Source organism: Coenobita brevimanus, chromosome 103, assembly GCF_032717465.1.
Source record: "Coenobita brevimanus isolate Jiangsu-jjx chromosome 103, ASM3271746v2, whole genome shotgun sequence".
Classification (NCBI taxonomy): domain Eukaryota; kingdom Metazoa; phylum Arthropoda; class Malacostraca; order Decapoda; family Coenobitidae; genus Coenobita; species Coenobita brevimanus.
Genome location: NC_137056.1, coordinates 18,811,793 through 18,822,475, shown reverse-complemented (window position 1 = coordinate 18,822,475; position 10,683 = coordinate 18,811,793).

Sequence of the window (10,683 nt, the reverse complement as noted above, 5' to 3'; positions counted from 1 at the left end):
GTCCCGCGTACACGTACCAAAAATCATGCGCGAAATTTGCAAATTGTGCAAATGACAGACTTCGCAATTGCAAAATGTGTTGGTCCATCAACGGGAGTCACCATGACAAAACGTTGTTACATACCCATGCGCCAACGTGATGCCTCAGGTTAACGACTTTGTACATGACCTAAATTTATCAAAACAACAGTCAGAACTACCCACTTCGAGATGGCAAGAATGGAACTTTTTGCATCCAGACACAAAGATAAGTTTAAGGACCAGCAACAAAGTCTGGATCGTTTTTTCAAGTCAGATGGAGGAGTATGCTACCAATATCGAAGATCTGTTCGAAGCCTTGGGAGCATTCATGATCCTGACAAATGGCAACTTGTTATTAACTTCAGCAAATCATGTCTGAAGGCTGTTCTCCTCCTGACAGTGGGAGCATATTATCCAGTATACCACTTGTTTTTAGCTCCTGAAATGAAGGAAACGTACGAATCGATGTAAAAACTCCACGTTTTTGACTGAGTACGACGATTTCCGATGGAAACTCCGCAGTGATTTGAAAGTGGTAGCCATGCTGCTTAAACTACAAGGACTTGTCACGGAATACTGTTGCTTCCTATGGGACAGCAGTGATGTGCAGCAGCACTACATCCAACGTGAGTGGCCCCTCTGAAGTTCCTACGAAGCTGGTGTACACAATGTACAGAACAAACCATTTGTCCTTACAGAAGATATCAATCTTCCACCTCTTCACATCAAGCTAGGCTTGATGAAAAACGCCGTCAAAGCCTTGGATAAGACAGGTACAGGCTTTTCACACCTGAAGAATGTCTTCCATAAGAGTGGCGACGCCAAATTAAAGGTAGGCATTTTCTTTGACCCACAGATTCGTAGCCTTTTTTTTTTTTTTTTTTTTTTTACGTGTTCGACTCTGGGCTAAGGCTTCAGGGCCTATTTCTCGGGGGCAGTGACCTATCCCAAGGCCCAGTAGTCCTCCTACACCTCCACATGTCACCACTTCGGCGCTAACACCCACCATCCATATTGAATACATGCTAGGGCTGTCTCATACAGGACTGGTGTATTGGTATTAGCGGGGGTATTTTTACGACATGTCGGCGGGTCAACTGGTAGAATAGGAAAGTCTGCATTTTAGGATATTCAAATCCTTAAATTGTTCCCTGCCCCAGCCGGGATTCGATCCTGGGTCATTAGGACTGCAGGCCGCCTCTCTACCGATTCAGCCACCGCCTTTCCCTGATGAAAGACAGTCAAGTTGATGCAACCCTCGAGGCAGACGAACTTACGACTTGGAAGTCTCTTAAGAAAATTTGTGCTGGTTTTCTGAGCAGCCATCGCTGTGAAAATTACGTGGAAATCGTTGAAGAGCTCCTTGTTTCGTACCATGAACATGGATGCTGCATGTCCCTTAAAATCCATTTTCTTCTCACAGATTTTTTTTTTTTTTTTAACAAACTTGGGTGATGTTAGACACGAACAGGGTGAACCAGGACTGCAGTAGAGGAGCAAAGATACCAAGGAAGAATTGGCGCTGGTATGACTGAAGACTATTGTTCGATGCTGACACGGGAAACCGATGTAGAGCACAAAAAGAGATAATCCAAAACTGTGCTAAGAGTACTTGTATTCACAGCGAAATTTACATACAACAGTGCAATAATACACTTTATCTTGTTTCTGTGTATTAATTTTATATCATTATCATCATCCGGACTTTCTTTCCCACCCTAGGACAGGGTGAGGAGTAGCAACGTTCTGACAGCTCGTTTGCCTAATTCAATGGGCCATGCTTCCATTCACTCATCATTCAAGCCCCTGGAGTCCTGGCTCTATCTGATATGTCAGAAACTTTCACCACATTCTGTAGCTTCACATAAACGTATCCGATAGAGTCTATCCAAACGTTGTCACGTTAGAAAGGGGTGCCAAAATACCTGATCATGTACTTCTTCTCACAACATTTGTCCAGCTAGCTAAATTTCATGTCAGTCCCCTAACCTCACCGACTTCCATATCTCTCTTCCTCACACACTCATCCACCATATCCCTCCCCCTTCTCCTTGGCCTACCTCGCCTCCCCCCTCCTTCAATTCGCTCAGATTTACCTTTTTCACCATTCTATTGTTATCCATTCTCCCCACATGGCCATACCATCCCAGTACGCTCTTCGATTCTGGTGTCCACAGACTTCCTCACTCCGCAACTTTAACGAACCGCATCATTTCGTATCCTCTCCACTCTCTGTACTCCACATACATTCCTCAACAGTCCCATCTCCACTGTTCTCATTCTTGGTTTTTCAATTTCATGCCACGCCATAGTCTCACATCCGTATGTTGGCACTAACACTCCTTCATGTAAGCCTCGCACAGCTGCAACATTTGAGCCTCTGTTTCTCATCAAGACCTTCATAATACCAGCTGCTCTCCTTCCTTGTGTCACTCTACTTTCCACTTCTTTTGGACATTTTTCTCTCTTTTCTTTCACTGTACCCAGGTATTTGAACTCTCTCACAAATTCCAGTCTCTCTCCATTCACTGCAACATCACACTGGGAGTCACCTCTCTCGATTACCATTACTTTACTCTTTTCTACATTTACTTTCAAGACACTATGCTCGCAGACATCGGCAAAACTCTGCACTAGTCTTCCAAGTTCTTGTCCGGTATTTGCAAGTACCACTGCATCATCAGCATACAACAAATTTGAGATATTCCATCCATTACAATTCATTACCAACGGCATCTCTCTCTCCATTACTCGTGTTTTTACTTGTCTCATCACCCCATCTCTCTCTCTCTCTCTCTCTCTCTCTCTCTCTCTCTCTCTCTCTCTCTCTCTCTCTCTCTCTCTTGAACAACCATGGGGAAGTCACACAACGTTGTCGCACGTCCACAACGATCGTGAACCATTCACTTAGATGCCCATTTACCCTTACACATACCTCCCTACCATCATAAAAACTCTTGACGGCACCTAGCAGCTCACCATCTACACCGTACATGCGCAAAACCTTCCACAATACTTCTCTGTCTACTTTGTCGTATGCTTTTTCCAGATCCATAAATGCCATAAACACCTTATAGTCTTTCACACAAACGTCCACTATGTCTCACGGCAAATATTTGATCCACACATCCTTTGCCACCCCTAATGTCACCCTGTTCGTCACTCACTAGGACTTCTGATATCTCTCTTACTTTCTCTATAATAATTCTTCCATATACCTTCCCTACTACACTCAGTAAACTTATGCCACGATAATTCATGCACTTGCTCACCTTTATTTTTGTTCAGGGGTTCAATCACTGCTTTTTTCCACCCTAATGGAAGTTTCACACATCCATGCCTTCATACCTAACTTCAACAAGCACTTCTTTCCGCTCTCTCCACCACACTTAATCATCTCTGCATGCACCTCATCAGCCCCAACTGCTTTCCCATTTTTTAGCCGCTTCACAGCGTTCTTCGCCTCTGCGAGTGTCACGTTTCCTGGCACTGCATTCCTTTTCTGCACATCCCCAAAACAAATCATGTTAATAGTCGCTTTGCTCTCTCCATTTCCATTCTTCAGGCTTTCAAAATATTCTTTCCATCTGGTTCTTACTTCATCCCCATGGGTTAATAATGCACCACTGACATCCATTACATTTTCACATTTCTTTCTGCTGTCACTTCTGCATTTCCCCATCTTTTTCCAGAATGACATCCCATTTTCAGAGCAATTTACATTCATTTTTCTTCCTAGATCTTCATTTACCTCCTTTTTCCTCGTCACTAGTCTTTTTCCGTGCTTCTTGCTCTCAGTAGATTCAGTTCTTATTTCAACCGAACCCCTGTCCTACAAGCACTCTAGCCTCTTCTTCCTCTTTTCCTCCACTGTTCACTTAACCTCTTCATCTCAACATGCCATACCTTTCTTCTTTGTTGTTACTCTTGCCACACCACACACCGCTTTAGCATTCCTAACTAAGCAATCCCTACATGTATTCCACAAGCTGTCTTGATCCATTTCATTCCAGTTCAGTGATTCCAACTCCTCCCCTACTTTGGTCCTGTATTCATCTGCCATTTCTCTGATCCTCAGCTTCTCGACTTTCATTCTTTACCCCTAATTGTTCCTCTCTCGGTCCACCTCACTCCTCTCTGTTTGATCCTGAATACCACAATCATATGATCTGACAGACCTCCGCATCGTCCTCTCGCGGCCCTTTTATCAGCAACCATTCCCAGCACCGACCTCTCTACGAGCACGTAATCAATCATGCTCCTTTCACCACGATCCCCGTTCCCTCTATACTATGTATATTTTGTGTATCATTATGTTTGAAATACTTGCTACAAATGCACAACCTCCTTTCCTGACACATATACTTCTACAGCCCAATTAAAAATATATTCCCGGCATAACCAGGCGGTAGGAGCATTTTGATTCCTGACTAGTGGAAGAAAAATTTCGAGGCTAAAGGTCAGAAAATCTATGTGTGATAGAGTAATAGTAAACCCATATTTGTATTCAGCACGTCAATTTACGCCAAACAGCACATTCTCATTCCTGAACTAGATAAAACTTGAAATTTGTCGAGTAGTGTTGTCTGGGACAACATATTCATATAGACTCGAGTTTGTCAAATCAGTAAGGCTTGCAAGTTGCGATACGTAGCCTGGTCCACTCACTTTGCCAAATAATGATCTTCCGAGGGAGAGACACGACCGTAGATCACGAGGAACGTGCCAAGTCACTCCGAGCTCCACAGTCGACTTTGTAAGTCAGCCTGCTCATTGCCATACATACGACAATGACCAGGCACCTGGATCAGCATGATGGACTTGTCGCGCGAATGCAATTTATTAACGATGCGGCCCTGGATCTTATGGGAATCCGATGTGAGAGAAGTAATTGCCAGAAGGGCTGACATTGAATCTGAAAAAATATGACAAATACTGTTAAGTTATGAACAGAGGGTAGAGCTTAGTCTATGGTTTTATCAAAAGAAAAAAAGTCGGAGGTAAACACAGATATATGAATCGGCAACCGAAACCTCAGTCCGTCAGCAACACGCAGTCAGAACCATCTGTGTGCAACTGGTGGGACCCCAATGATGTATTGAAGGAAGTGGTGGACTTTTACCTCTGGCGCCGTGATCTTCGGGGCTGGGAGCCATAAAACATCAACAGCAATATTGGGTGGCTCCTGACAGGGCCGGATTACCAGGTATAGGCAAAATGGGCAACTGCCTACCAGGCCACGGCCTGTCGCAGGCCATCCAGACTTCCAGAGCTTTGGGCGTCCAAATAAGGCCTATCGCCCATCAGGCCATCAAAAAAGGCCATTATAGGTCATGCCAAAATTTCACTGGAAATAACGAAAAAAAGAGATCTATATGTTGCAGGCAACCGTCTGTGTTGGCTACCAGGCCACAGCTGGGTTAATCCGGCCCTGGCTCCCAAGGCACCATATTTTTAGACACCAACTTGTCACAGTCATTAAGGTCAACGCCATTCTCCTGAGTCAGTAAGTGAAGGCGAGCTGGCAAGTGGCTGACGAACTTCAAGCTAAGATGGTGGTGTTGAGTCAGGAAGGAACAAACCATAGTACCGATATCACTTTTTCTAAATATTCTTACTCCTTAGGTCAGCAGCAGGGGATCTAGGCGAATACACCTCAAGAATCCAAGGCACAGTCGCTAATATTTATTCAGTAACACATCCAGCCTCCATAATGTGGCATCAGATACCTACCTATATACCTGTGAACCAAAGTCTGGCTTACATCTAAAATAAGACTTAAACATCATTCATAAAGATATCCTAAGTAGCACCCACCAGGTACCTAAGGACATTTAACCTTCTCTCAACTGCCAAGCAAGATATTAACATGAACTTTAAAGCTCAAACGACGATCAAAATGGAGGCTCAAACACTTTACAAAGTTTTGAAAAAATACCACCTAATTATCCAGTGTCATATGCAAATTAGATACATTACAACTCATAACAACTATAGTGGCACACTCAGGGACAGAAAACTTTAATTCTTAATGCAAGGCCCACTGGTGAACGGAATCAAGGGTTGCTTGAATCCGCCCAGCTGAAAATTGTTCATTACGGTAAGAGTGTTATATTGCACTATTGTCAACATAGAGTCAATATTTAAGATTTCTCTGAATGGGAGCATTTGACAGAATATCATTCATCATAATACTAAACAAAGTGGGACTAAGCATACTTCCCTGAGGCACCCTGATCTTTTGGATAAATATGTCCGGAGGTATGTTATGGGACAATGGGACAGAGAAAGTTCTGTCCCTTAAGAAATTGGAAATAAAAACAGCCAACTTATCTCTCATACAATAAGCATAGAGCTTCATTAGTATACCACGTAGCCACGTCATGTCATGAGCTATATGGATGTCCAAGAACACCCCTATCATGAATTCTATACTGGCAAATGCCTCTGAAATGCAGTACTCGAAAGTCATTGAATTAGTGAACTCCTGTATTTACGGAAACCAGGTTGTCGATCATTTAAGAAATTCTTCAACTGTAAAACAAAATGAAGCCTATTATTAACCATTCTTTCCATAGACAAGCAGTCAACACAAAAGGACGAAATGAAGTGGAATTCATTAGACAACCAGCCTGTTGGGCATCTGTATGACGTGCGCAAAGTGCCATTAATTTGGTAATGTTCTGGACACCCAAAAGCTCACTGTACAATGCTAACAGCTTAACCAGGTTGTCCTGATTAAGATGCTTGATCATACCGTAGTTCATGGTACCTACTGTAGTCCAGAACTGGTGTCTTTACAGGATTTAACCCTGAGCTCACCAAGGGATGGTTATATCCGATGCAACGTTTTTGGATCAGTGAAGAACTGTGTCGGATATTACTGCAAGTGTTTTGCACCATAGTTAAAATTGGCCGCCACTTTGTCTCATTACCAAAGGGTGGTGACAGACTCCCCCCACTGCACTTCAGCGTGAGTCAGTCTGTCCCGTGCCTTGGCCAGATGAAGTACGATGTCTTCAGGATCATCCTCATCTTATTACACCCCCACTGCCTGCAGCCCCCTTGTCTCTTCCACTCCAGTCAAACTCCTGCTGAAGGGTGCGAGGAAAGGGCTCAGTGACAGTGCTGTATGTCGTGTACTGGACGAGACTGTGTCCGGTCTTGCCGAGAGTGACGTCCTCTGAGATTTTTTTTTTTTTTTTTAATGCAGGGAAGGAGACAAAGACAAGGGGCCTGCAAACTGCTCCCTCCAAGAAAAAACAAAAACAAGACAACAGAGAGCCAAATTCAAGATTCCTTCATTTCGAGATGTCTGGACACACTGCCTTTGATGGACTGGAGATCGATGGCAGTAGGAAAACCAGACAGAGGGAGATAATTCCAAACTTGGCCTGTTGCATACATGAAGGACTGGGAATAGTGATTAACTCTTTCTTTAAACAATTGGACAGAAAAGGGATGAGAGTTTGTTGCTAGACGAGCCCTATGTGCCAGCCGTAGTGGTGGAGGGATGCATGCAGACGGTTCAGAGGAGCAGTGACCATTAAAGGAGCAATAGAGAAGAGATACAGGTGCAACAGTGTGGCGAAGAGACAGGGAGGGGAGTTAATGAGACGAAAAGCCTTTGATCCACCCTGTTGAGAAGAGCTGTGTGTGGGGACCCTCTCCACACATGTGAGCTGTACTCTACACAAACGTGAATAAAACCATGCATTAAGTCAACAATTGTGCACAGGTGAAGAAGGGATGGAGTCTGCTTAGCACACCCAATCTCTTGGAAGCAGATTTTACAAGCGAGGTAATATGTCTTTCAGCGATAATTCCAGAGATAATAAAACCCCGAGTACGTTTAAAGATGATGCAGGATTAAGCTGGGTATTGTTTAAAATTAGAGGTTGATATATGTAAGATCTGGGTTTTGTGTGCATTATTATTATTATTTTTTTTTTTTTTTTTACCTCAGTCAGATATAAGAGCCAAGTCTGACATTAGGTGTGTCATAGTCTCAATCCTCGTTTGCTGAAGTAACTGCTGAGATGGACGCAGTGGGAAGCTAATGGCAAGGTGAAGGGTGGAGTCATCAGCATATGAGTGGATAGGATTAGATGTACAGTACAGCTTAGAGGGTCATTGATGAATAAAAGGAAGAGAGTTGGAGATAGGACAGAACCCTGAGGAACACCACTGTTGATAGCTCTAGGAGAAGAATGGTAGCTGTCTACAGCACCAGCTATAGAACGACCAGAATGGATGCTAGACATGAAGGCGCAGATGGAAGGATAGAAACAGTAAGAGAATAGTTTGGAAATTAAAGATTCATGCCAAACTTGATCGAAAGCCTTTGAGATGTTAAGTGCAATGGCAAAGCTGTCGACATAGTCTGAAAGGAGGATGACCAGGCGTCTGAAAGGTAGGTGAGAAGATCACCAGTGGAGTGTCCTGGTGGGACCCATACTGACGATTAGAAAAAAGGTTGTGATAAGGATGAGGCTTTCAAATTTGTTTATTAAGAAATGACTCGAAAACTTTTGAAATACAGGATGTTAAAACAGTTGGGCGATAGTTAGTGGGCTGGGAATGGTCACCCTTCTTTGGGAGGGGCCGAATGAGAGCAAACTTCCAGTAAGAAGGAAAGGTGCTAGTTGATAGACAAAGCTGAAAGAGTTTACCTAGCCAGGGTGTAAGTACAGAAGCACAGCGGTTGAGGGCAACAGGAAGGACCCCATCAGGCCCATATGCCTTGTTAGTACTGAAGCCAATGATGGCAGGAAATATGTCAATCGAAGAAATTTTAATGTCAGCCATGAGGAAGCCCGAAAAGGGAAGAGATGGAGGGACAGCACCGGAATATTCTAAGGTGGAATCGGAGGAAAAAGTCTGCGCAAAGAGTTCTGCTTTATCAGTAGAAGAAAAAGCTACAGAGCCATCAGAGTAGGAAAGAGGAGGGAAGAATGATGAGGTAAAGTTGTCAGAAAAGTTTTTAGCAAGGTGCCAGAAGGAGTGCGAAGAATTCGATTTGGGGAGTTCAGAGCATTTAGTAGGGATGAAATTATTTTTAGCAGTGTGAAGAACAAACCTAGCATGATTCTGGACAGAAACTTAAGAAAAATGAGATTAAGGGGTGGGTTGGCACTGGTACCTTTAGTAGGGCTTCTTGTTGTGGGCAACATTAGAACAAGCATGATTAAACCATTTTTTTTTTTTTTTGCATTAGTCAAAGGATATGAGAAAGGAATGTATGATTATGCGCCTGAGAGAATAACCTCCATAATAAGCAAGGCACACTCAGATGACTCTCTGCAATGGAAGCAATAATCAATCCAGGGAAAATCAAATAAGTACTGCCTGAGGGCCAAAACAGGGGCTCCAAAGTGCCACAACCAACATTTCTTTGGAGGATCTACAGGTTTCACTGGAGCGATTGGACAGGTTAAGGTGATAAGATTGTGGTCAGAGGAACCCAACAGAGAGGAAAGATTTACTGCATAAGCAGAAGGATTAGTTGTAAGGAGGAGGTCAAGTATGTCAGATCTCTCTCTAAGGTGGTCAGGGAAGTGGGTAGTGTGCTGTACAAGCTGCTCTAGGTCACTGAGGATAGAAAAGATGTAAGCTTGTTCACTAGGTGGATCAGTGAATGAAGAAAAGAGCCAAAGGTGGTGGTGAACATTGAAATCGCCTAGAATGGAGATTTCAGAGAAAGAAGAATTTGGATAGGATGTGTTCCATCTTAGTTGTAAGATAGTTAAAGAATTCTTCATAGTCACTAGAATTAGGAGATAAGTAAACAGAATATAGTTAATCAGTGAATGACAGGAAAGCCGAAGCCAGAGAGTAGAGAATTCAGAAGAATCAAGTTCAGGAACATGAGAGCAAGATAGGTCGTTGGGTACATATATGCAACAGCCACCTTTGGCTTTGGAATAAGGATAGAGAAAGTAGAAGGATACAGAGAAGGGTTTGCTGTCATTTACCTCAGAGAGCTGAATCTCAATTAGGAAGATAAGAAAAGGTTTAGTGGAGGAGAGGTGTTGCTCAGCAGAGAGGAAGTTAGAGGAAAGGCCGCAATTGTTGCAGAAATGAATAAGTAAGTCAGACAGTGGTTGCAAGCATCTCGCTGGGTCATCACCGGGAGAGGGGCAGATGGTGGGGGCATTTATGGTCCATCCCCCAGGGACTCCTGGGCTTGGTTAAATGATGCCATTTTGGCTGAATTTTGAACAGGAAGTGTGGGGTGTAATGTGCATGTAGTTCGGTGTTGACAGTCAGAGAAACCTGTATTAGAGAGTATGCTGACCTACTTTCTGTGTTGCTGAAACACTGAAAAGTTCAGCAAAGGGGGATGGTCAGGAACTAGTCCTGAAGCCTGATGAAACAGGAGCTCCAGTTCTCCCTTCCACCAGCTTTCCATCCACTCTGTGAGTACCGCCCTGCTCGACTGGTTATTACGTTGAGAGTGATGAGTCACGTACAACCATCACTGCTCACTCAGACATGTCTGATAAGGGCCTTACAATGCTTAGGAGGTTGGAGAGGCCTACAAAGGTGACGCATTTGTCACAGAGGAAGAGGAGGATGCATCAGTAAGGGTGGAAAGAGAAGAAGACTACGGTGACGAAAACGGTCACTTCTCCGTAAACACCCCTGCCACGTCTCACCACC